Source organism: Excalfactoria chinensis, chromosome 3 (genome assembly GCF_039878825.1).
Source record: "Excalfactoria chinensis isolate bCotChi1 chromosome 3, bCotChi1.hap2, whole genome shotgun sequence".
NCBI classification, from domain to species: Eukaryota; Metazoa; Chordata; class Aves; order Galliformes; family Phasianidae; genus Excalfactoria; species Excalfactoria chinensis.
The window spans coordinates 7659308-7686674 of NC_092827.1; positions in this window are offsets into that span (position 1 = coordinate 7659308).

The following is a 27367-nucleotide window of genomic DNA, read 5'->3' on the forward strand; positions in this document are numbered from 1 at the left end:
ATTTTTTTTTTCACTCAGTTGTGCAGAATCTTACTTGCTCTTGAAAGTTCTGTGCTGGACACAGTATTACAAACATGATGTTGTGCGTGCCAGGTAGAGGAGAATAATACCTTAATTTCTTGGCTATATTTCTACTACTGTTGTCATCATGCAAGACCACATTAAAATCTCAAATAATGTTAAGGAATAACACTGCTTCTTGCTTGTACTTCAGTTGTCTCATCAGTCATTGTTAAATACACATATTTCCCAATAATCATTGGTCATGTGCTTTATGTGGTTTCCCGTTTAACTGCAGCTGATCCTCCAGATGATCTTGTATCTAAGCTTTTAGGTTTCTCCCTTTGTACGTTCCTAGGTCATTATGTCCAAGCAGCAGCTACATATGTTCTACTTATTATAGCTATTTCTTAAACATTTGCTGAAGAACTAGAAGAAGAAGAAGTTTGGAATATAAACAAATCCTTGCCAAAGCAAAGAGACTGACATTTCCACTTTGATCCTCTGCCCAATTTTATGGAAGCAGTGCCCCTTTTTGGAGTAGCAGTGGGGTACCACAATCACATTGCATATTCCTGAAACTCAGAACACTCCCAGAAAGGTAAAGTTTTTTCACAGTTGGTCTGAACATTAAGAACTTGTCTGGGATCAGGCAGTCAGAAATGTTCTCCATGTACATTGCTACAAGAATTCAGTTCTATGAGTATGTTGAAACCTTTCCTGTGTTTTTCAATACCACTCCAATTGTGTTGTCTTGTATGGTCATTTTGATTATCTTCCCTACTACTTTTTAGCTACTTCTTTTTCACTTGCCTCTTTAATATTGAATCCGTGTGTTTAACAGTGCACAGTGGAAGCTGACATCAATTCAGGAACAAAGAATGTCCATAATCACATTTTGCAGTCATGTTTCTGAAATTCATGCTACTGCTACAGGCAGTTATGAAGTCAACCATCCAAAATTTCCTGGCCACCTCAAGCAATTGAGCCAGACCATACCTTTCCTTAATGGGAACACTGCTGCAGTATTTTAGATATCTTCTGGCTACATCCATCTCTCTGAACTGACTATAGAATGGGCTAAGTCAAATAATACAATCTGATTAGTGTGATGCACAAAGTTGTTAGTTGTTAATGTTATAAATATTGCATGAATGAACAATGAAGGGCTTGCAAGACTGTAAATAAATCGTGTCCATCTATAAATTCTAAATGCTTTTCTACACTTCTGGCACAGATCAAGGTGCACTAAATTTGGGATAGAATTTCTTTTTCCAAACTTTAAGTGGACAGTGAAAACACTGAAAATACATTTATTATTTTCCTGCTATGAAAAGAGGAAAACAAATATTAAAAGCAGTGTCATTTATTCTTCATTGCTGTGTAGGATTGTGAGGGTTATTATGAAGGATTATTTAGCAATTATTAAGGCCGATTTCAGCATGTATTGGATTTATAATCAATAAAATAATTACTTGGTTCTATCTTAGGTCTATTAACTATATTTAAAAATAATTTAATTGAATAGAAGAATCCTCAGAGTTGGAAGGGACCTTTAAAGGACATCTAGTCCAACTCTCCTGCAATGAACATGGACATGTACAGCTAGCCCAGGGCCTGATTCAGCCTTGTCTTAAAAGCCTCCAGGTACAGGCCATTAACCACATCTCTGGGCAACCTGCTCCAGAACCTCACCACCCTCACTGTAAAAGACATTTCCTTATATCTAAATCTAAATCTACCCTCTTTAAACTTAAAATTATTTTGCCTGTATCTGTCACAACGTACTCTGATAGGGTCTGTCCTCTTTATTTCCTGTAGCTCCTCATTAGGTACTGAAAGGCCACTATCAGGTCACTTCAGAGCTTTCTGTTATCCAGGCTGAACACCCCCATGTCTCTCAGCCTGTCCTTCCAGGAGTGGTGTTCCATTCCTTGGATTATTTTCATGGCCCTCCTCTGGATGTGCTCCAACAGGTCTATGTCTCTCCTGCACTGAGGACTGCACATCTGGACACATTACTCCAGGTGAGGCCTCACTCATGCAGAGAAGAAGGGTAGAATCCATTCCTACACCCTACTTGCCATATTTCTTTTATTGTAGCCCAGGATATGGTAGCTTTTTGGGGATGGCATTCCATCCCTCTGGTGTGTTGACTGCATCCCACAGTTCGGTATCAGGGGGCTGCACTCAACCCCCCTGTCACTGTCACTGATGAGGATATTAAAGACTATCAGTTCCAGCACTGACACTTGGCTTTGAGGACTGTTTTACCTTACACTGCATAGCAAAGCAAAGATATAATTAATAAGAAATTAATCACTCTGGAAAGGTAGTTTTCCATTCATATTGAACAGACTAATAACATAATGAATATGTGTTTCAGCCAAGATCGGTTACATACATTTAGCACACACAGCTAAACTAATCAAGATTAATCATCACTATGCCCGTGTCACATAGAAAAATTGTTCTATTCATGTTGTCTAAACCAGATCATGACTGAAGTGGCAAACAGTGAACTATACAATCAGAATCAATATCAACAATACACCATACACCTAAAAAATTAATTTATGTGGATTAATCTCTAAATGTCTTTCTATAACCAAAGCCAATATTTATAACCAGATATGCATACCTGTATATTAGGAAACAACAGCCCCTGTGAGCTCACAGATGCATCCCCAGGGTTCTCACTGCACCTGGCTGGCCCTGTCTGTCTCGATGCTGTCCTCCTAGAGCATCCATGATGTTCAGAATCCATTTCTTATTCTACAATTCCTTGCAACATTCTTTTTTCTCCACATTTTTCTTCAAGAAGTTTTATCTGTTTGTCATTTGGATATTTCTTACTAAATCAAACAACAGCTGCATTACTCTTTTTGTTCAATGTTAAGAGTTCTTGAGTCTCAGCATTACTCTACATCGACTCATTGGTTTTACCTTTGCAGACCAGCTGTTGTCTCATATGGATAGTCCCCATAGCACAGCCAGTTGATGGCAGTCAATGATAGGAAGAGCAGAATCATGTAGCAAAAGGTGAGGAACCTGAAAACATGGTTTGCCTTGCCCAACACCTTGAAATACATTTACCCTGACCTGAAGTTTTCAGAAACACTGAAAATACGAAAAGTTTGCAAAGGTGTTAGGATTTCTCCTTCATCAGGTTACATGGCGATAACACAGTCAGAAAAGGAGACTCTCAGTACCAGCAATGTGAGAATAAAGAAAATGTTACACTATAGTTTTGCACCTCAGACACCATCAACTTCGAAGCTTAAGAATGTATGTATTTAGAATGAAGGTTTTCCAGAATTGAGGGTACTGCTATTGTCTGTATTTTGAGGGGATTGCTTACTCTAAAAGAAGAAACAATAGTATCCTGAAGCATTTTTCTGAGTGGCAGAAATATCTGCCTGCTACATTTAATTAAATGTGTAGGAGCTTCATAGGTCTGAGATGTTTACCTTCATGTAGAACCTGACCAGCAGGATTAAACTTTATTAAGGAACTGAAGAGAAAGGTAGATACAAATAAACTGTGTAATTATTGCTAAGAGGGTAGATTAGCATAGAGATAAAGTGGGAAAAGATGTGTGGGCTTTGCAAATGGACACATTTACATCATCATTAAAAAAGAAAAAAAGAAAAAGAAAAAGAAAAAGAAACACATGAAATTACAATGAAAAAAGGTTACTTTATTGTTCACGATATTTTTATCCAGAAAGGATGCATCAGCTCTAGTTTCTAAAGATTTTCAGAACACAAAATACTGGAGAATTTAAAGCACTGAAACTTTAATTTAGAACTGTCCCAGAGGAACTACTACCACTATCAGAATTTTCATTACAATCTCCCACCATCTTCATGAAATCATTTAGAATTTGAGAAGAAAACAATTGATTTAATCCTGTAATATGTAAGTAGAGGTTTATATTAATTAACCCCAAATGGCATAAAAATTAATATGCAATATGAATATGGAACTTAAATATTCCAATAGTAACTAATGCATTCTTTCCATTTGTTAATAGCTACTTCAATGTATTTTGCAGAAAGTTTGGCTTGTTCTGTCACCGTTTGGATTTCTCTGCCATCAGCTAATTGACCTGCTTTTGCTGAGATATCAGAAATCATTCTGTACTATTCACTTTGTCTGAAGTGTTGCTGAGCCCAAAATGAAGTAAAACCAGTGAAATCTCAGGGATAGGTAGAATGAAACAATCAATCAGACACTATAATCTGACAATATTAATTCTAGTTTCATTCAAAGCAGTAGTTAACAGGAGAATTTCAGTCCAATATATTTTCAAACTGAGAAAAAATCTTTCAGAGATATGTAATGTTTTTTGTTAATTTTGCAACTGCAATTAATAATATATAACAATACATAAACTATTACAATTTACAGAGAACTCTAAGTCAAAGAGGGGCAGCCTCATCTACTATCCAGCTCAGAGCCTTGCTGAGATCATCAGATACCTGAGTTCTTACATAATGCTGGGCATCCTGTTAACTGGAGTGTTTATTATTTTTTCCATGATTTTTCTGTAAAAGGCAAGAGAAGGGACTCAGTAATTGCAGTTCCAAAGGCACAGGTGAAAACTGCTTTGCATTATGTCAGAAATAGCTATATGCACCACAGCTAAACATGTGCAGTACAAAGGAACAAAGCACAGAGCATTTCTCTACACTGTTTAGGTAAGCATATCTCATGTACATATTCAAAAATCATAAGCCTCTATGTTTTTAAACTGCTAAATAAAATGTACTGTCTCATTTTGCTTTTTCTCTCCTTGTCATTCTTTCAGCTCTTCTTTACATAGGTTACATGCATTTAACGTTGTCTGTGCAAACTGCAGATACTAGGGCAAGTTCGCACTTCCACCTAACTTGCTTTTAAATTTATCGGTTCCAAAAATATCCTAATAAACAATTATTATCACAGTGATAGCATGAACATTCAACAAAAGCCTTTGGAAAGGCAGCAAAGAAAACTCCATGGTGAGTGAAAATCAATAGGGCAGAGAGAAGAATAAACTAAATTCATATTTCTTAATAACGCTACACACAGATAGATGCAGATGACATCTTAGCCATGGTATTGTTGAACACTTTCCTGCCACCAGCGATATGCCTTGACTAATACCTCACAATATGCACATGCACTGTTTGGTCTTACATCAGATTTGCAGTTCATATTAATCAGACTTTCAGCTAACAGTATCATCTCCCCCTGACATGCACAGTCCAGTGTGGCAATTCTTGCTGGTACTCACTAAATTCCAGGTACTGCCTTGCATTATTGTCTTACAGCATAACTTACTTCAGTCCTTTGTGTCACTCTATGCTTTCCATGTTTTATTTCTCACCATTTGTACTGCTTATATCTTTAAACAATGTTTGCTCATTTTATTAACACATTCTTTTGCCAAGGTCATTATAGTAGACACCAGCAAGGTTTCATTCCAACACTGGTATTTTTGAAAAAAAAAAAAAAAAGGAAATAAAAAAGGAAAAAAAAAAAATCCACATCACTTTTCTATTCCTGAACAACCTCTTATCTTTTCTTCTTTAATCAGCTCCTATTCCACATTTCAATTTTTACTACTCTAATTCATTTTAACATGGAGTCTATTAAAAAGCATCAATTTCTTCTGCTTCACTGAAAATACAGTAGATATTTTTAATTTTCTTCATCTAGAAAATCAATTATTTTAGCAAGTAAAAGCTATCCTGTTAGTCTGTCATGTTCTACTTTACATATTCTCCCTTTCTATACATTTCAGTGTTTTTAACAATTATTTCCCGTGCAACCTGCTACTTTTGCACATGGCTGAGGGTTGGTTAGTAGGTTAGTACTAACCTCAGTTACCCTCGACTGCCCTTGTTAAGTATTTATCATATAAGCATTTCCCAAATCATGCTTTTATATCCTCCATACAAGGAGTATTGATACAAATTTACAATTAACCTAGTGCACCAATTCTTTTTTGTTGTTCAGTGATGGCATTGATCTCTTTCACAAACTGTAGTTCAGGTTCAGTTCTGCCTTGAGCATACTAACTCCTATTATATTTTTACTTGTATCATATATGTTTTCATAATCCAGTCTCTCTGTATCTTCCTGTGTTCTGCATGTTTATCTTCACTAAAAGCTAAGGTACAATTTTACATTTGGGGTTGTACAAATTCTTTCTCCTTAATAGTTTCTTTTTGATGCCTTGCATTTATCTTTACTTTATCTCAATTGTATTTTGATTTCAAGATAGGAATTCCATATAAACATGCAAAATAAGTCTTTTATGGTAAGAATGATGGAGAACAAGCTGCCCAGGAAAATTGTGGAGCCTCCTTCTATGGCAATATTCAAGACATGTTTGGACACCTACATATGTGACCTTTTCTAAGGTACCTGCTTTAGCATGAGGGCTGGATTCAGTGATCTCTTGAGGTCCCTTCCAATCCCTGTTATTCTGTGAATTGTGTATTAATTTTCTTTCTTCATATAAATTTTCCTTTCCTGTTCATTCTAGATGTTCAGTTTATGTACAATATGTTTGTTGAAGTTGCAATTTATCTAATTAGGTGTGCATTTCTTCCCTGCTTTATCATCCCAGCATGCAATTTGCAGATAATTTTATTCACATTTGGTTCAAGATGTTTGAAGCTTTCAGTAAATTCAATGCTGACCTTGTTTTATTAACTGATTTACTTGATTTTGTAAACCTTACTACTGTGAAATCAAAAAGGAAGATGACAGAAAATATATTCACTGATTAAGAAATTAAAAGACATTTAAATCTAAATAAAACATTGTTTCAAAATGGTGCATGTTTATAACAGTGCAAATCCAATAGCACTGATGGCAAACAGAGAGCTCAGTTAAATATCATTTTTCAATTCATGTGTTATATTTGTTCCTTTAAAAACAGTTTGCAAAATTAGTTGACTGAAAACCATAACTCTCTGCAGTGGTAGACATTTTTTATTTATATTAACAGATGAGCAAACAAACATTCAGGTTACGTGGCTCATCCAAAGACAACCTGTAGTAGAAATAACACTTCATGCTCCTAAGTGACAGTTCTATAGATTACATGCATTTAATGTTGTCTGTGCAAACTGCAGATACTACAGCAAGTACGCACTTCTACCTAACTTGCTTTTAAATTTATCTGCTCCAAAAAGACCCTGATAAACAATTATTATCACAATGATAGCGTGAACATTCAACAGAGGCCTTTGGAAAGGTAACAAAGAGAGCTCCATGGTGAGTGAAAATCAATAGGGCAGAGAGAAGAATAAAAATGATTTTTGTAATGATTCCTTTTGAAATGAGTATTCAAGTTGCATAAGAACTCATGGCTCAAATAGTGTTGCATAGTCTTATGAATAGTAATGAAATCAAATCCTAAACAGAGGTATTAGATTTTAATTGAGCTATTCTTTAAAAGAGGTGGGTTTTTTTTTTGTTGTTTTTTTTTTTTTTTGTTTGTTTTGATTTTTTTCACAGTGTCAAGGTCATACTCTCAAAGATAAGAAGTTTATTATACAAAAGGAACAGTGATAATAGGCACTGGAGACATATTGAGTACATGTGGCATGCTACATGAAAGAAGAGAGAAAATATACTAAAAGCAATAATTGAAGTATACACAGAAGACATTCCCATTGATAAGTAGTTTAAATTATTAAAGCATATAAGAGGTTATTAAGTAGAGGGTGTTCAAATTACTTTTCTGCTGAATAGAACTTTTGTTGGTCTCCTAAACTTATTCATCTTCTAAAATAAATTTTAAAAGCAAGTCACTTTTTAAAATATATTTTGAGAGCACTTTTAAGATAGATGTGTGATTACAAGTATAGTTCTGATGCATTTTTTATCAAGTTACCTATACGAGAAGTAAATGTGTGCACTGGTAATCATAACTGATATAAGAATTTGCAGAACACTAGTCTTATCTCATTTCTCTCTCATTACCAGTCCAAAATTTCTGCATGTCTTACTAAAGCATTTGTTGTGGTTCAGATTGCAAACACTCAACAAAACTCTTCACGAAAAGCTGTCTCTTAAACTAAACTTCTAGATATGGTTACGATATTCAGATAAAATTTGGTCTCAAAGATTCCCTCCAGTACTTTTTCTGGAAATATAAAACAATATGAGTTATATTTCCATAGTAGTTTTTCATCTTATGTCCCACATTCCACATTTTCCTGCTTTCTTTTTCAGACATTAAATTAAATTATATGTAGACATAATTACATTCCCAAGATGTAAATCTGATGACCTTTGTTTCTCACATACTAAGACAGTTCCATTTTTTTTTTTTTTTCGTCAGGGACATAGCATTATTTCTAAATTTCTTAATGGAGTACGCTAAAATTATCTTTTTTTTTTTTTTTCCTTATCTGCATATATTATTTTTCATTCTGATAGTCTCAAAAATTCATTACATTAAAAATCAATATAAATATCATCACAGTATTCTGAATTTCCTATTTATTTTCTCAGAAACATTAATTGATTGTACTGTGACTATGTACAATTTTTTTTTTTTTTTGAACCCTGAGATAAGAGCCTCCCAAGAAGTTCCTTCAAACATCACAGAATTCTAAGTGCAATTGGAAGTACTCCCATGGATGTGATCCCCGGTGCTTTGAAAATATATGATATTTCAGAGTGCAATTTTCATCCACATTTTTCCAGTAAACACTCTTCCTGCAGACATATTCAAGCAAGCCATATTAATTTTTCTTCCTTTACCTCTCATATTCTATTACAGCAGATTCAATTATCATAGGAATGAGAAAAACTTATAAAAGTTTTACAGTGACATATTCAGTATTTGCTTTAAAATTAACCAGAATTTGCAGTAGTTTTGATGTACCGGTATCTGAAATGCCACCATTTCCACTGAGCTTAAAAATGAATATATGTCTACAATGCTTTATATACTATGAGGCCTGAGCATTAATTCTGAGCAAATATCAATTATTAAAGGCAAATTCTTTTTTCCTACCTCTTAGCCTTTGACACAGTGTGATATTCACATTGATGGAAATTTTTGAGCATTCATTGGTTGCAAAAGAACAGCCCTTTCTCTACGGTGTTATTTATTTGTGACTGAGTTTCCCACTTTTTTATTCTTATCAGTATGGTGTGTTGAAGCAGAAAGGAACTTGAATGGACATATTATACAGGACCCATACTACAACCAGACTTTTCCACACAAAGACTTTAAAGCCAGCATGGCAGAGGCAATGTTACTGAAGTGTCTCTATTTACACCAAATGAGAGAAAAAATCTATTGTCATCTGAGTAAGATATCATACGTGTCACTGAAATATTCAAGAAGTACTGAAACAGTCATTTAATGGGTATTATGTCATTAAATATGTTTTCTGCTAACACAGACTAGTTGAAGACTAGCAATGAGTGTCTTGAAACAACAACCCTAAGTACATGCAGATGAAATACACTGGAAATTCCACAGAAGAGATTATGTTATTCTTTACCTGCTGGTCTGATATAATTTTTATAAGAAGATACTTGTCTTAGTTTCAGCTGGGATGGAACTGTTTTCTTCAGAGTGTCTGGTATGATGGGATGTTTTGGTTCTAGGAGAAATGCGATACTGATTATGCACCAGTGTTCATAGGTCCTACTTAGCAGTGTTGTATGGAGACAAGGCCATTCTCAAGGAAGAGTTCAAGGAACTGGGAGGGAAAAGAATGACGAAAGCTAACTTTAAATGACCAAAGGGATATTCTATATCATATGACATCATGCAGAAGGGGGTGGGGTTTTGAAGGGAGTGGGAATTCATTTCTTTTCCATTGGACGACAAGCAGGAGGAGTTAGAAGTGAATGTGTGTCAGTCTAACTATGACCTAGCTGTTATTACCAAAACGTGGTGGGACCACTCCCATTACTGGAGTGCTGTGATGGATGGTTGCAAGCTCTTCAGAAGGGACAGTGGCCCTTTTTTTTATATAGTATAGTGCACAGGGAATTAAAGTGCAAATGCCATAGTTCCACATACCAAAGAGAAGAAACTATTTTCAGGGAAGGCCTGTAGGGGGGACATCCTGGTGGGGGTCTATTATAGATCACCTAATCAGGATGAAGAGATGGATGAGGCATTCTATGAGCAGCTTGCCAAAGTTGTGCAATTACTCACTCTCTTGGGAGACTTCAACTTCCCTGATATATGTTGGAAAAATAATACAGCACAGAGAAAGCAGTCCAAGAGGTTTATAGTGTATGGAAGATAGCTTCCTTATGCAGCTGGTACGAGAACCTACCAGGGGTGGTGCTCTTCTAGACCTGCTCTTCACTTACAGTGAAGGACTGGTAGGAGATGTGAAGGCTGTGAACTGAACTTCCAGAGGACGGACTTTGACCTGTTCAGGATGATTGTATCATGGGTCCTTTAGGAGTCACTCCTTAAGGGTAAGGGGGTCCAGGAAGCCTGGATGCTCCTCAAGGTGGAAAAGTAACAAGAACAGGCTGTCCCTGAATGCTGTAAGGCAAGCCATAGCGGAAGAAGACCAGTGTGGATGAACTGGGAACTACTGTTGAGACTCCAGAAGAAAAAGAATCTATGCCCTCTGAAGAAAGAACAGGCTACTTGGGGAGATTACAAGTTGCTGAGCCATGCAGGGAGGAAGTTAGGAAGGCAAAAGCGCAACTTGAACTCAGATTGGCCACTGCAGTAAAGGAGAATAAGAAATCCTTTTACAAATATGTCAATGGTAAGAGAAGAACCAGGGAAAATTTCCATCCTTTACTTGATGCAGAAGGGAATGTGACCACGGAGGATAAGGAGAAGGCTGAGGTCCTCATGGCTTTCTTTACATCTGCCTTTAATATGCAGATCAGTTGTCCACCAGGCACTTTAAACCCTGATCTGAAAGTCTGGGATGCTACACAGAATACATCCCCGGTAACCCAGGTGTAGACAGTTAGAGAGCTCCTCCTCTATCTGTACTGTCACAAGTCCATGGGACCAGATGGGCTCCACCCTCGGGTACTTAGGGAGTTGGTGGGGGTGATTGCTGAGCCACTCTCTGCCGCCTACCATCATTCCAGGCTATCTGGACTGGTCACAGAGGAGCCTGTCAGCCTGACCTTGGTACCAGGGAAAGTTATGGTGAAAGTCTTGGGTGAGATCACACGGCACATGCATGGCATCCAGGGGATCAGGCCTAGCCAGCACGGGTTCATGAAAGGCAGGTCATGCTTGACAAACCTTCTACGACTGGGTGGCCAGACTGGTAGACAAGGGAAAAGCTGTTGATGTAATCTACCGAGACTTCAGCAAAGCCTTTGACAAGATCTCTCACAGTATTCTCCTGGGGAAACTGGCTGCCCATGGCCTGAACACATATACCCTTCTTTGGATAAGGACCTGGCTAGAGGGCCCTGCCCAACAGGTAGGGGTTAACAGAGTTAAGTCCAGCTGGTGACCTGTTACCTGTTACCCCCCAGGAGACGGTACTGGGGCCCATCTACTTTAATATCTCCGTTGATAACCTAGATGAGGGGATTGAGTGTACCCATAGTAAATTTGCAGGTGACACCAAGTTGGGAGATGATAGCGTCAATCTGCCTGAGAGTAGGGAGGGTAGGGAGGGATCTAGATAAGCTGGATCACTGGGCGGAGGTGAATGAGATGAGGTGCAACAAGGCCAAGTGCCGGGTCCTTCCACTATGGCCACAATAATCCCATGCAGCACTACAGGCTTGGGGCTGAGTGGCTGGATGACCATGAAGAGGAAAGGAACCTGGGGGTGTTGGATGATACTGGGCTGAAAATGAGCCAACAGTGTGCCCAGGTGGCCAAGAAGGCCAACAGCATCCTGGCCTGAATTAGAAATAGTGTGACCAGCAAGAGCAGAGAGGTAATCATCCCCCTGTATTCTGCCCTGGTGAGACTGCACCTCAAGTACTGTGTTTAGTTTTGGGCCCCTCACTAAAAGAAAGACATTGAGGCCCTGGAACGTGTCCAGAGAAGGGCAACAAAACTGGTGAGGGGTCTGGAGCACAAGTCTAATGAGGAGCGGCTTAGGAAGCTGAGATTGTTTAGCCTGGAGAAGAGGCTCAGGGAGACCTCATCTCACAGTGTAACTTCCTGAAGGGAGGTTGTGATGAGGAGGAGTTTGGCCTCTTCTCTCAGGCAAGAAACAGGACCTGGGGAAATGGCCACAAATTGTACCAGAGGAGGTTTAGATTAGACATAAGGAAAAACTTTTTCTCTCAAAGAGTGGTCAGGCACTGGAATGGCTGCCCAGGGAGGTGGTGGAGTTGCCATCCCTGACAGTGTTTAAGAGGTTTCTGGATGAGGAGCTCCGAGATATGATTTAGTGGTTTGTTGTAGCAGTGGTAATGGGAGAATGGTTGGACTAGATGATCTTGTAGGTCCTTTCCAACCTTTTCTATTTCTTTTCCTTTTTATTTTCTTTCCTCTCTTTCTATCTATTTTTTAATTATATACACAAGACTACTACAAAAATTCTGTTTCTTTCTCTTTGTGGGTGAGAAAACATTTAGCTGCTTTTACATCTTTTATTTTTCTTGATTCATTCACTCAAAATAATTTCACTGGAGTGTACAGCATTTTCTAAAATGTTTGCAAAATTTATCTAATAATAACATTAATGAAAAGGAAATAAAAGTGGGTATTCTTGAAATATTTGTAAGGTTTTTGTTGCATGAAAGACTGCAGATACAATAGCCTTTTATGGACTTCATATCAATGTCAGTATCAGTGGAATATTAGATCTCAATTAATGAAAGTGGCAAATAAGGTCTCCAAACATCTCATTCATCATTTTTATGTGTGTCAGCCCTGGGAAAGGACTGGAAACCATAATCCACTAAAAAGTTTGAGTTCTTCTTTGTGTATTGCATGTGCAATTTAGCATTCCCTGTAGCTTCTGAAACAGTATTTACTTGTCCTCAGGTTCACTTTCAGAAATCTACTTTCATAGTGATACAATGTATGTAAATGCATGCAGATTTTTGCAGCTCTATTAATAACTGGTGGAAATAAATATTTCCCTGCACTGAACACTCTTTCCTGTGAAGATAAAGAAGTACCAGGAAAGACATGAGTATTCCTACAATTGTACTCTGTAGTTACCAAATGGCACTATTTGGACAGAACTTTTACTTCTTCACCTGTACTTTGTAGCTTACAGGGATGTATACTTAAAAACACAAATACAGGATAATGATGCAAATACAATCTATTCATATACTCAGAAAATACTTTGGTTTTGGGTTTGTTTGTTTTTGTTTTCCTTTGCTTAACACAAGTTTCCTTCCCACTTCAGTCTGAATTCTGATTTTTCTACTAGGGCTCTAAAACAATTGTATCCTCATTTAGGGTGCTCATTGTCTTGAAGATACGTCTAGCATCAGAATGGCATTAACAGTTAATACTTTCTGTATTCTCCTTCCTTCCTTCTCCAATATCCCTCTGTGTCATAAGATTTCTCTCCACAATATCACTGCCAAGTACTTCATCAATCCTTGGTGCCCATTGCAGTAAACCAAAAAATCACAGAATGGTTGAGATTGGAAGGGACCTCTGCAGATCATCTCGTCCAATTCTTCTGCTCAACTAGAGTTCCCTAGAGTATGTTAACCAGCACATGCAATGTGTCCAGACAATATTTGAATTCCATAACTTCTTTGAGAAACCTGTGCCAGTACTCAGTCTCCCCCAGAGTAAAGAAGTTTTTCTTCATGACTGTAACTACTGTGATATCCTAGTATTGGTTCTGGTCAAGAAAAGACACTTCTTGTCTAAAGAAAAAAAGCATAAAATTCTTGAGTGTACACAAAGTTTTTTATGTATGACTGGATTTTATGGAGAATACGTTCAGTGGATTATAGAATATCCTGAAATGGAAGAACTGTGTAAAAATTAGAACCCTCCCCTGACACATCTCCATGCCATTCCCTGTGAGCTGCTGCAGCCATCATGAAGGCTCCCCTCAGCTCCTCTGCTCCAGACTGAACAGACCAGGTCACCTCAGTCACTCCTCATATGTCTTGCCTTCTAGACCCTTCCCCATATTCCTTTGTATGCTCTCTCACAGATTTATGTTCTTCTGATATTGTGGCACCCAAACTTTCACACCCTGCTTGAGGTGAGGCCACACAGTGCAGAGCAGAAAGGAACAATCCCTTCCCTGAGTCAGCCAGGAGAACTGTGTCAGATGCAGCCCAGGATATGGTCGGTCCTTTTGGCTGCCATTGCATACCGCTGACTCCCACTATATTTGCTGTCAACCAGATCTGTTTCTGTTGAGCTGCTCTTCAGCCTCTTGTCCCCAGTCTATGTGTAGACATCCATAGCTGCCTCATCCCAGGTGCAGAAACAAGCACAGGTTCTTTATAAACCTCACACAGTTGGCAGCTGCTTCATTCTCTAATTTGCCAAGATCTTTCCTCAAGACCTCTCTATCTTCCAATGAGTTAATAGCTCCTGCCAAGTTATCGTCACCTGCAAACTTAATTCATATAACTTCAAGTCTTGCATCCAAGTCATTTAAAAAACATTAAAGAGAACTGGTCCTAAAAGGGATTCCTAAGGAATCCCAATAATGATTGGCCACTAGTCCAATGTAGCTCCATTTGCTATAAAACTTTGAGCCTGATCCACCCAAGTTGTTCACCTATCACATTCTGTATTTGTCTAGCAATATGTTGGACAGGATACTACAAGGAACAGCCTCTTTTCCCTTTTCATATGATTGTTTAGTGATAGAGAACAATAGCTTAATGCTCTTTCTCCTTTCTGGCTGACTGCCAGGTATGCAAGTAAATAAGCAAGCTGATCCTCTGTTTTGAAGAAATACCGCATGGTGAACATCCATCTTCATGTTGATGGTTCTTTTGCATATTGTCCTTTACTTCCTCCACAACAGCTGCTCATTTTCCTGTAGGTTTACAGAGAAAGTCAGACTTGCTATTTCTCTGCCAAAAACTTCCTTCCTTCTTCTTCCAATTCTCAGCCCACAGAGATATTTTATAAAGGTCATGAAAGCACATGTGATATCAATGCTTGTGTGAATACATGCTTGCATGCATATTCATGACACTTTCACATTTGACAAATGTTTCAACAAACAGAATTTCTCTCCTATAAGTGCCTTTAAAAAACAAATAAATGAGGTTATTCACTGAAATATTTTTTCCTGCATTTAGAGGAAAATGCTTACAGGTACTACAGCATTTTGCTGGGCAATAAGCAATATGTATGAATTTGTTGTGTAATTCTCATGGTTTTGTGGTGTTGCTGTCAATATTCCACATCATAACATCATATGCAGTATGTATCATTGGAAGGTTCATGCTCCAGTTCCATGGAATGGCGGTGTCCCGAGTACTCAGCTCTCGGGGGAGAACTACATATCCCAGAGGACATTGCGACCAGAGATAAATCACGGGAGGAAGACATATATAATCTTGCTCCCAGGCTGGAGTTCTCTCTCTCTCAGATTCTCGGAGAGTGGAAAGCATTAAAAAGCGTTCCAGCCGTGTCACCTAGAGTTCACAGGAGGCCTCTTGGTTTTCAGGGACTCTCTCTCTCTGTTTTGTTCTATTTATTAGCCTCAATCATATTGTATTATATTGTGTTATCTTGTATTCCGATATCATATTTAGTAAAATAAGTTTTACTCCTTAGATTGCCGCCACTGTTCTCTTTTCCCATTCCCCTTTTCCCCTTCCCTTTTGGGTCGGGGACCTTACGGGGCGGCTGCCCCTGTCACGGGCACAGGTAAATCTAGGTAACCCGTGACAGTAATGAAAACTGAAGATGATGAGCAAACTATGTCCACAAAGCTATAACATCATATGCACCAGCCAGAGATTCTTAGGAGAGGCTACTAGGCATGTACTCTATCCAGGCAAGGCTCTGGAGGAACATAATTTGCTTATACTGAAACTCGGATATTTAAAACCTCTAGCAGATTAGTTGGATTTTTGTTGTTGTTGTTGTTTTCCACGAGAAGCACATGTGCAACAAAATTTCATAAATCAAACTCCTTTAAAAATTTGGTCTCTTTACCCTTTTCCTTGTTTTCATGAGGCTATAAAGAGGAATGTAGCAGAAAAATGATTATGGCATGTGAAATGTGTGTTTCAAATGCAGTGCTTTACAGGAAATGACCAGGAAAAAATACAGATCAACAGAAGGGAAACAGAAGTTTGAAAGATTTTCCTTTTTTTCACTCCAGGTGTATAAGATCCAGCAGTTCTAGACAAGTTTCTCTATAGGGTTCTCAGTGTGATACTCAGTGTGAATCCCTACAATTTTTGTTAGTTTGCCATACTTTTCCACTTACAGAAGTCAGAAGACAGACACTGAGCAATTTTTGTAGTTAACAGAAACTAACCGGCATTGTTCTTGTGTTAGCATTATTTGCTATATTTAATCTTTGGAGATATTAATTACAATTTTTTAAAAATAATTCTAGCACGATTGAGGCTGAATTTTTTCAGGAAGCTTTGGTATTTATGATAACAGTAAGTGTTCCAGAAAATGCACAGAATAAAAGCCAAGAGACAAATTGGAGTATTTAGATGTATTGTTAAAGTGTAGACCAATAACTTCTCTGTTACTTTTTTTTCTTCCTGAAATTTACCCATAATAGCTGTTCAGAGGGAATGCTGACTGAAGTACTGTCAGTGTATTGAGGTCTGAGATAAATTATGTAAATATAATGCAAACTTCTAAAGAACCAGATGCATATGCAAAGTACAGAGGAAGAATACATAGCTAAATGACTGCTTTCACATTATGGGAACGAACATATGTACATATATATGTGTGAGGATTTCCAAAGACAGGGTGGAAGTTGAGCTCTATAAGTATTCCTCTTTTGAGTACATGGCTACCAATTAATATGTGACTAACTGTAAATTTATTTCTTAGTTATTATTTTTTCCCAATACCATTCTAAAGTATTTCACATTATTTACTTTTATTTTTCTAATTTGGCTCTTTCTTCCACTCATAATAATATCATCAGTCATAATTTTTTACTGTGTTTTCTTTTCAGATATGACTAACTTACATTCACTCTCCAAGAACATATTTAGTAATCATTTTTTCACAGACACAAAATACAAGCTGATGTGCTGGATTTCAGCAATTTAAATCAAGAGCAAAAGAGTCTTTGCTCTTCTTCGAGATTAGAATGCCAACACTTTCATGAGCACAAGTTATAAATTCCCAGCTATCTTCTTAGAAGCATTTTTATAGATGGCTTAGCTCAGAGAAAAGGTGCTCTAACTCTAGTTTAAGTCTAAAAGAGAAGGATTTTAAGATTTGGATTAGTTACAAAGAGGAAAGAAAAGCTTTTGTTTCAGAGTTGGTATGTAAAAGTAATGCCAAATGTGCCACATATGCTAAATAAGGGTGATAATAGTATCACTTTATATTAATTCACTTTCGTTGCAGGAAGCAATAAAGCAGCCATCTTTAAGAAAACAAAGATCCAAGTCTACCTTTTCTTTTCCTTTCAAAACTGAGATTAAAAACTTGTTGGATTGCATAAAATCTTTGAAATCTAATCTTTTATTTTCTTTTTTTTTTCTTCTTCTTCTTTTTTTTTTTTTTTAAACAAACCTGCCTTTTTTTTTTTTTTTTTTTTTTTTTTTTTTTTCCTGGTATATCTCTTCTGCTTTTTATCACATTTTGTATTTGTATGCTCCTTCCCACAGCTGAAATCCTCACCTTAGTTTTGTGACAGCACTGACATCTCAGAAGACAGGCTGAAGCCACCTACAGTAATAGTATTCCTAGTAATTAGGAAGCATTTTGCAGAAGTATAAGTAGTGTAAGTGTCTTTCTTATAAGAAAGATGTTTCTCAAGAGACCAACAACCTCTCTATGCATGCAGTCTGTACTAGTAACAGTATTTAGAAAGAAAATAAATTCTCCCAAAGTACACATAATTAGATTCACAAATGAGAATAGAATTTTCTATAAATGACATTTATTTTTTTTAGGATCCGGGTAGAAAAACAGTAAAATGAGTGCTTAGATCACACTTTCAGAGAATAAATTTTTCCTAATATCCAGCCTGAATCTCTCCTGGCACAACTTGAGTCCAGTTCTCTCTCTGTCTCTGGGAGAAGAGGCCAACAACTTCCTCATCACAGTCCCAGGGGGTTGTAGAGGGCAATGAGGTCTCCCTTGAGCCTCATCTTCTTCAGACTAAATAATCCCAGCTCCCGTGGACATTCCTCGTAAGACCTCTGCTCCAGACCCCTCACCAGCCTCATTGTCCTTCTCTGAACATGCTACAGGGCCTTGATATCTTTCTTGTTGCACGTGGCCCAAAACTAAACATAGTACTGTGAAAGACAAAACTGTTTTTTTGTCTCAAAGCTTGCTTTGTGAGGCCCTTCTGGTGATAAGACTCTAACTGACAACTGCTAATTATCTGGGGTGGTGAATGGTGAGTGTCACCGTGCCACAGTATTTCTGCTTATGGTTGTAAAGATAAGCAGAAGTGGGGCAATCGGTCTTTTACAGGAGTGCTGTTTGAAGGAGCTGGGCATTGCAAAAGGCATTAATGCTTGTGCATGGCAATGAAGGCATCGCCCCCTGCTGGCTCATCTGTTGGGCCAGGTATGTCACAAGAACTTAGAGAAAAGAAGAAGAAAAAAAAGCACAAATGGAGGATAAAAGGCCCTCACTAAACTAGGGACTTTGGAGACAAACTCCCAAGGACACCTTTGACAGAGAATTCCCTGAGGGGAAAACCTCTTCAGAAGAAACCCCCGAGGCTTGCCTGCTGCAGAGCTTCCTGGCTTTCTCCCTCTGATCTGATCCCTCATGATGATCAGATGAGTTCCTGAGATCAACAGACCGACTATGTACCTCACTGGACCCACGGTGGTAACTATCTCTTTTGCTCTTTATGGAGACTCCTTGCATATATTTCTTATCCTTCCTATTGCCCTTCTTCCCTTCCCCATCTCCCTAAACAGCTAGGACTTGTAATAAAATGGTTGGACCAACAATTGAACCTTTGTTTCTTAATTTCATGCCACGTATACATATATCCCTCCTATAAACTGGACTGAGGAAAATACTCAAGATGCATCCTCACCAAAGCTGAGCACAGGGGGTTGATCACTTCTCTGCTACTGCTGGCTACACTATTTCTGATGCAAACCAGGATGCCATTGGCCTTCTTGGCCACCTGGGCACACTGCTGGCTCTTGTTCAGCTGAACATTGACTAATACCCCCAAATTCTTTTCCTCTGCACAGTCTTCCAGTCATTCTGTCCCAAGTCTGTAGCATTGCATGGGGCTGTTGTGACCAAAGTGCTGTACTCAGCACTTGGTCTTGTTGAAATTCATCCCATTGACCTCAGCCCAGTGACCCAGCCATCTCTTGTTTGGATTCAACAAAAATACATTGTATGTCTCTATTTTTTATTCAAATTAGGAGTCTTGATTCATGGATCTCTTCAATGAAATTGTTCAGTGCTAGAAGTCAGGCTTTTCTACTCAGGTGAAATGATCCTGTGTTGTCTTTCAATAAATGTGTATTCAGCAGTGCATAGTTTGTTCCCAAAGTGAAGAATGAGGTTCAAGCTATTATGCAAAGGAAGCAAAATAATCGAATGTGTAGGATATGCAAACTAATACTGAATAAGCAAAATTTAAGGATCTTATACAAGCACTTAACAAAGACTTACAAGAATGCTTTCTAGTAATTTTTTGTGTCTAGAAATCATTATGTAACATATGATTGTTCTAGTTGTCAGCGTATTATTCTCAAGATCTGTTGTACAGTTTAAGCACCATCACAATGTAAACCTAGACATACTCTTATTCGGAAAAGTAAGCAAGTCAATTTTGTTTATCTTACATTGTGTTTTTATTAAAATACTGTTAGCTTAGGTCAAATGCTATTCAACAAATGCAAGTCAGTGATGTTGCTGTTTTGTCATATAATTTATTCTCATTCTTGTAGTATTTAGATTCCATGAACTGAATACATTATTTGAAATTACTAACAATTACTGCTTGAATAATGTTGTTGATGAATATTTTATTCTTGTCTTAGGACCAGCTCCATATGAGGGATCTAATACGTTTGCACAGCCTTTTTGTGCTGAACATTTTTAACTTTTTTTATAGATACATATATATATATATATATATATATTAGCTTTGGTGTATAGAAGGATGAAAAACACTTCATGATGCAATGTGAATCTTATAGAAAAATAAGTGATTTTATGGCTAGACTTTTAATTACTTCCTCTGTTTCAGTGTAGTAGGTAGTGATCAAAAACAAAGTACGAAATGACTAACATCAAATAGGTGAGTTTTAAATAAAACAGATAAATGAAGAACCTTGAACAATTCAACCCATGTGAAAATTAAATGAGCCGATAAGAGCAGAACTTAGAATTCAAAAAACCTGAAAATGTCTAATGGACTTCAGTTTCAGGACTTCCTCCTCCATTAAAACATATGAAGTTCACTATGCTTTGATTTCAGCCACTGCTTCATCCATGAAGTCAAAATATTCCATATGAAACTAGGTCTTCACGGCTCTTCCCAGACTCCTGTAGAAGTCTGGTGATTCATATGTAGTCAGTACAGTACTTATTTTCCACATCTGAAAATGAATGAATTAACTTAGAAATGATAAAAGATATTTGTGAATTCTACTCCTATGACTTCATCAAGAAATGTGTCTTTTTCTCCATGTGTTAGCATATTAATTTTTTCAGTTCTCATAGCACTTCTATATACACTACTGCCCTGGTATCTACTGATAGAGTAAGGTATCTTTCTTGAGTGTGAAGTGTCTGTTGCCTTAAAATGTTCACTAAATGTAGACCTTCAGCAAGGTGAGGCTGTCTTCTATTTAGATAAAATGATTATAAGTGTTTGCTTTTGAGATTTTCATATCCTCTGTATCAGTTGCCCTGCAAGTACATAATTAACCTGTCAGCCCACCTTGCAGTAATAAGTGTGATAGATGGGAAATATATTAGGAAAGAACCTGTGTGTGATATGCTTGTAAGCCCTACTTTATCTTTCAACTATCTTTCCTAATTAGCACTGAGGTAGCCAGGACCTTAATAAATTAATATGTAACAGTTATCAATATATATTATTTTCTTTTTCTGAACTACTCTCCAGATGAAATGTAAAAGACATGAGCTGTGTATTTTGGAAAGGAAAACTTGAAATAAAATGTGCATACACTTTGAAATTAAATAAATAAATAAATAAAGCATGTTTATGAGTCACATGGAAAATATGCACAAAATCTAACTCTGAAATTAGAAACTTTAATCATTAATGGAGTGCAAAACAGCTATCTGGTGGAACTGATGGGCTTCAGTGATATAAGGGTTTGTTTGTACCTGCTGCTTTACAATGCATATCATCACTGATTGCTAAGTGGACATGCTCATTTTATCTGAGAACTTCCCCACTAGAAAATATTTAATATGGCTGTTCTCATGTTGGAGAAATTCTTTCACTACTTATAAGAAATGGTCATTTACACAAAACTGGGTATGGAAGTACCCACGTCCCCTGGACCTTAGCAACTTCCTCTCCTAAATGAAAATTATTCAGATGTTGGAAAACTTGTCTTATGATGTGAATGTTAAAGAGATTAATTCATTGAATAGGAAGATTTAGAGGTATCCTGATCACTGTCAAAAGATACTAATACAATAATGAGGAAATAATTGATAGGAAATATCTTTCAATCTTGTAGATGAAGACCTAACAAGACTGAATGGCTGGAAATTGAAGAATGACAAACTAACACAAAATAACAAAGTAAGTGCATTTTCCTAGCAGTAATATAACATCGGAATAGCTAAGCAAGGCTTGGAGTCCCTAAAAGATGCCTTTCTAAAAAGGAGTGCTCACATCTGATTTCTTGGGAAATATACATATATATTTATATGTGGCCTGTTAGTATAGAAAATCAAACTACAAATCAGAAACTATGTGTGAGAGATCTATGTATGCTACAGTACACGTCTTCTAGTGACAACAAATATAGTAGACAGAAATTATGAGAAGGGTCAATCCGTGTTGGCTGAGAGCCACACTAGGGTGGTTACACTACCACAGTCATAATTAAGATAAATATAGACAGTGCTACACTGAACATTAGAACCATATGGATTTCTACATTATTAAAATCTTTGGAATCTTTTCTGGTGAATGTGAGGAATGTGTCTTCCATTCTGGGATGTTCTGATGGCACCTTCAGCTTTACTTTCAGCAAGCCATGCAGTATGACTTGCAGAGCCGTTATTGAAATTCTGTCCCTTTCACATGAAGTGCTTTTCAATCTTCTGGGGTGCTGCACACAGCCACACTTGAATAAGGAAGATGGAATGACTACTCTATAATAGTTCTTTCAATCCAGGTAAGTCCACTCTCCATTTTTCCCATCTATGTTTCTAAAATAACTTATTTAAGCTTTTACTTTAATTTAGATGAAATTAAATACTCCTTTTCAAGAGAGATATTTAGGTTTTAGGTATTTCTGACTTTTTTTTTTTTTTTTTTTTTTTTTTTTTTTTCCCAACTAAGCAAAATAAGTATCTCAAGAGCTTTCTAGAAAATATACACTGCATTTTGTAACACTGGTTCTAGATAGAAGTTGTGTTTAAATGAGAATATTACCATGTACTATACAAATGTGGTATCTCATTTTCTTTAAAATTCTGCTGTATCAATAAGAAATTCCTAAAACATTAACCTTCATCCATGTAACAGTAATTGCTTTCTCTTTGCTTTTCCTCTTTTTTGAGACCAAGATACTGAACTATCTGGATCACTGGAGTTGGAAGGGACCTTTAAGGTCATCAAGTCCAAGTCCCCTGCAATAAACAGGGACATCAACAACTAGATCAGTGTGCTCAGGGCCCAGTAAATCTGACCTTGAGTGTTTCCAAGGACAGAGCATCCAAAGCATCTCTGGGTAAATTTAGCCAGTGCTTTACTACCTTTACTGTAAATATATATATATTCTTAAATTCAGTCTCTAAATCTCTTTTCTTTAATTTTGAAACAATTTCCCCTTGGTCTATCACCACAAACCCTGCTAAAGAGTCTGTCCCCTTCTTTCTGGTAGCTCCCCTTTATATAATGGAAGGCCACAATCAGGTCGCGCTGGAGCCTTCTCTTCTCCAGGCGAAACAACTCCAGCTCTCTCATTCTGTCTTCATAGGAGAGGTGTTCCATCCCATGTATCATTTACGTGGCCCTTCTCTTGGACACACTTCAAAAAGTCTTTGTCTCTCCTGTACTGTACTGAGGACTCCACATCTGGATGCACTACTCCAGATGAGGCTTCACCAGCTCAGAGGAGAGGGGCAGGATCACCTTCCTAGCCCTGCTGGCTATTGATGCAGTTACACCATCATAGAAGGCCACTAGTTTGGTCAATCAGGATTTGCCCATCGTGAAGCCATGCTAGTTGCCCAGTATCATCTCTTTTTCTCTTCCATGTGACTTGGACAGCTTTCAGGAGGATCTGCTCTCTGATATTCCCCAGTACAGAGGTGATGCTGATAGGCTGTTAGTTCCCCTGGTTATCCTTTGTAACAACATCAGCCAAATTCCTCAGGACTCTGGGTTGCATCTGATCGAGACACATAGGCTTATGGATGTTCTGGTTCTTATGGATGTTCTGGTTCTTCCTGAGGTCATAAACTCAATCTTCACTTACACAAGATGAACACTGCTTTCCTAGTTCCCACTTTCTGGTTTATTCTCTTGAGGGCTGTGAGAAGAACAGTTGCCAATGAAGACGGAGTCAAAATATTGTTGAGCATCTCAGCCTTCTCCGTGTATGTTGCAACTAGTCTGGCTGTATGGCTCACTAGTGGTGGTACACCTTGGACTTTCCTTTTCTACTTGATGTACCTGCAGATTCCTTCCTTGTTCTTCTTTGCTCTCCTTATAACAAATCCAGTTTCAGTTGGGATCTTGATCTTCTGACCACATCCGTACACAGCCTTGCAGTGTCCCTATACTTCTCTCAGGGTCCCTGTCCCTGCTTTGACTACCTGTGCTGTCTAGCCCTTAACGATTTTTTTTTTACCTTTCTAAATCTCAGCTGTAGTAATATTACAGCACGAGAAAAAGTGTCTAAGATAGGCTGAAATTGAAAGGATGTTGGACTGAGACTATTCTGAAACTATGTTCCCTTGAACATGCGATAAAAGAGCAATTTTGTACTGGAGTGATCCATTGCTTAATATTTTTCTACAACAATAGATCTTGTTGAATTCTGGGAGCTGTGAGGACTATTTGCTGTCAACCTGAACCTATATCTCAGTCATCTTGTCAAACGTTCAACTGGGAAAAGAACTATGAACAAGAGATGAGTAGATCATGTACATACATCACGATTAAAAATGTTTGGATTACAGGAGATATAAATTCAGAATATTCTGATCACATCTACAAGACAGAGAAGGAAGAAAATAACGGATTACATTTAACCATTGCAATTCTTAAAATTGGCATTTGAAATTACAGGAGAAGCAGTCAGGAGTTTGTCTTTTCTTTATATGACAAGCTACAGCAAAACAACTCTCATGCTTCTTTGTGACACCTATTATTTTACATATAATGTTTGTCCTCGAAGGTGATTTTAGTTTTCCTTTTTATTAATTCTTATTAGTATTAAAGAGAGAATCATAAAACATTTTTTTTTTTTTTTTTTTTCTTTCCTGGAATGTATAAATGCTATAGCTGATAATTTCCCAACAATTATCATAAAACAGCAGTGACATTTTCAGCTCTTCAAAATTATGCAAATTATTGAGTGGGTAAGTACAGCAGCTCTTTTCTCTATTAGAGCACTGCTGTTTAAAGTGGTATTGCATGTCAAAGAGGGCAAGGTGTGAGTAGTTTGATTAGAATAATACACCCTCCACCATCGTCTCTCTCTCTTTCATACAACTACATGGAAAAGACACCCACTGTCCTTTATTAGATCACATTTGCATTTATAAATTCATGAAGATGGGCTAAAAAAAACCTTTTATGTCTTACAAAGCCCAGAGGAAAGTAAGCAATTCAGATCTACGCTGTTTTTTATTCTGCATCACCATCATTCAGTGCACAAGTAGTTTGCCTCCCCGTGGCCTTTTGTGTTATGAGAAAAAATGGAGATGAAAACTGTCAACATTAAATCTAGACTGCATTTTGAATCCAGAAGGTCATTTTTCTCTTCATAAGCCAAACTCTTCCTTTAGGTTGTTTTGTGGTCTTAGCTCTATTCAGCTGGGTGATAGTAGAGGTTAATGACAAAACCAAAAGGAGCAGACCACAGACTCTTTCATTCAGATTGGCTCTACTAGAAAAAGGGATGAAAATGATGCCATCAGGAAGTCATGTCTAAAGGAGACAAGCACTTGCTCATCAGTGGCACTCTTCATTTCAGACAGATCCTCTTCCTGGCTTTGGCATCAGCTCTACATGAAACTATCTGAGGATAGTGTGCCCCGGTGGCGCAGCGGTAGAATTCCCGTTTGCAACACCAGGGGGCCCGGGTTCGAATCCCCCCTGTGGAGCAGGGGGTAGAAGTGCCGCTCTGCTACACAGAGGGCTCGAATCCCGGGAGTTGGACTCGATGATCTCTAAGGTCCCTTCCAACTCGCACAATACTATGATACTATGATACTTCACTAATACACATTATGTATCACAGGCATGCTTTTAAATTGTACAGTGCTAGAGACGTCATTTCTGTTGTGATCTGTTTATAGGATTCAGTATTATGGGTTCTGTCAAGAGACATTTCAAATGACTATAGAAGTCTACATAGAATTAATATCATGAAAAAAAAAGGGGGTCAAACATGAGTTTTTCATTCTTTGAAAGCTGACTACTGGTTGCTTTGCCTGTCCTTCTAAGCCAGTTAAGTGGAAACTGCTCCTTTGTACAAAATATATGTGAAAGCTGTTAACATTGCCAATGCATATTCTTTCTCTCCCTCTCCCTCTACTGGTATCTCATTGAGATATTTAATTCTAATAGCTAAGAGGTCTAATATCCATTCAAACACTTTGAACAGATAGTTTTTTGTATTATTATTATTATTTTTTTTTTTTTAGTGGAAGAAATAAAGCCAACTCTACTCTTATCTTTTATTTTCAATTTAGCTTCATAAATTAAATCTCTGCTACGTAATTGAACCAAAATTATCTACAACTTTTCAGTCTTTTTCATTCTGTATAACCATACTGTGAATAGAAATCCAAGGCATTGATCAAGTACAAGATACCTATTATCACTGAAAAGAACATTATACTACACTGAAGAATTTTCCTTCATTTCAGCTGCTTTTCCAAATGTTTTCATGACCAAATGGACTTTCTTTAAGAAAAATGTGGTTTTTTTTTTTCCTTTCAAACAACAGTGCAGGATTCATTGCAAGTTCACGCAAGTAAAAAACAGGCTGCAGAATAAAAGATTTTTGTGCACATAAAAATGTACTAATTTGTCCAAGAAAGGTGAAATATAAACAGAACATTTATTTGAACAATTTACAGGAACATGCAGTACAATTGAAGAATTTTTGAGTGTACTTTTTGGTCATTTTTCTTTATTCAGTGTTGAAAAACATATTTTTTAAGACCAGCTCTAACTAAAACATCAATAAAATATGTTTTGGGAGCAGAATATGCCTTATTTGTGTATTCTTTTACATGCTTCATACTATCATAAGTGTCTTCTGATTGCTGATCTCTGTTTTTACAGCTATTTCCTGTCCCCAATGTCCACCCATTGTCTCTCACCCATTTTGACTCAAATGAAAGCATTTTCCATGGAATATCTCCCTGGAGGTATTCAAGAAATGTTTACATACTGTACTAAGGGATGTGGTTCGGTGGGGAAATATTGGCGATAGGTGGAGGGTTGGACTGGATGATCTTAGAGGTCTTTTCCAACCTTGATGATTCTACAATTCTATGATTCTATGATCTAAAACCGATAAAAATCATGAAGGCAAGCCTACAGTTATGAATGAAATAGAGACACCAAAGCTTTGCAATCCATAGCGTTAAGTTCTTGAACATTTCTTGGTTCATTTTTATCTAGGGCCAAAGTTAGCATTCACCTGAACAGTTCTCTGGAGTGTTATAAGGTCAGAACTGGGAAAGGTTAGGTAGTAAAGACAGTCTCCCACTTCTGAAATGTGAGTGTTAAACAAGATGTAAATGGCTAGGTGATCCAGCTTGCCTCAAGGCCAAAAAAGCATTATTGTCACTATTTAATATACTGGTATAGATGCTATTTCAGACTGCTGCCTA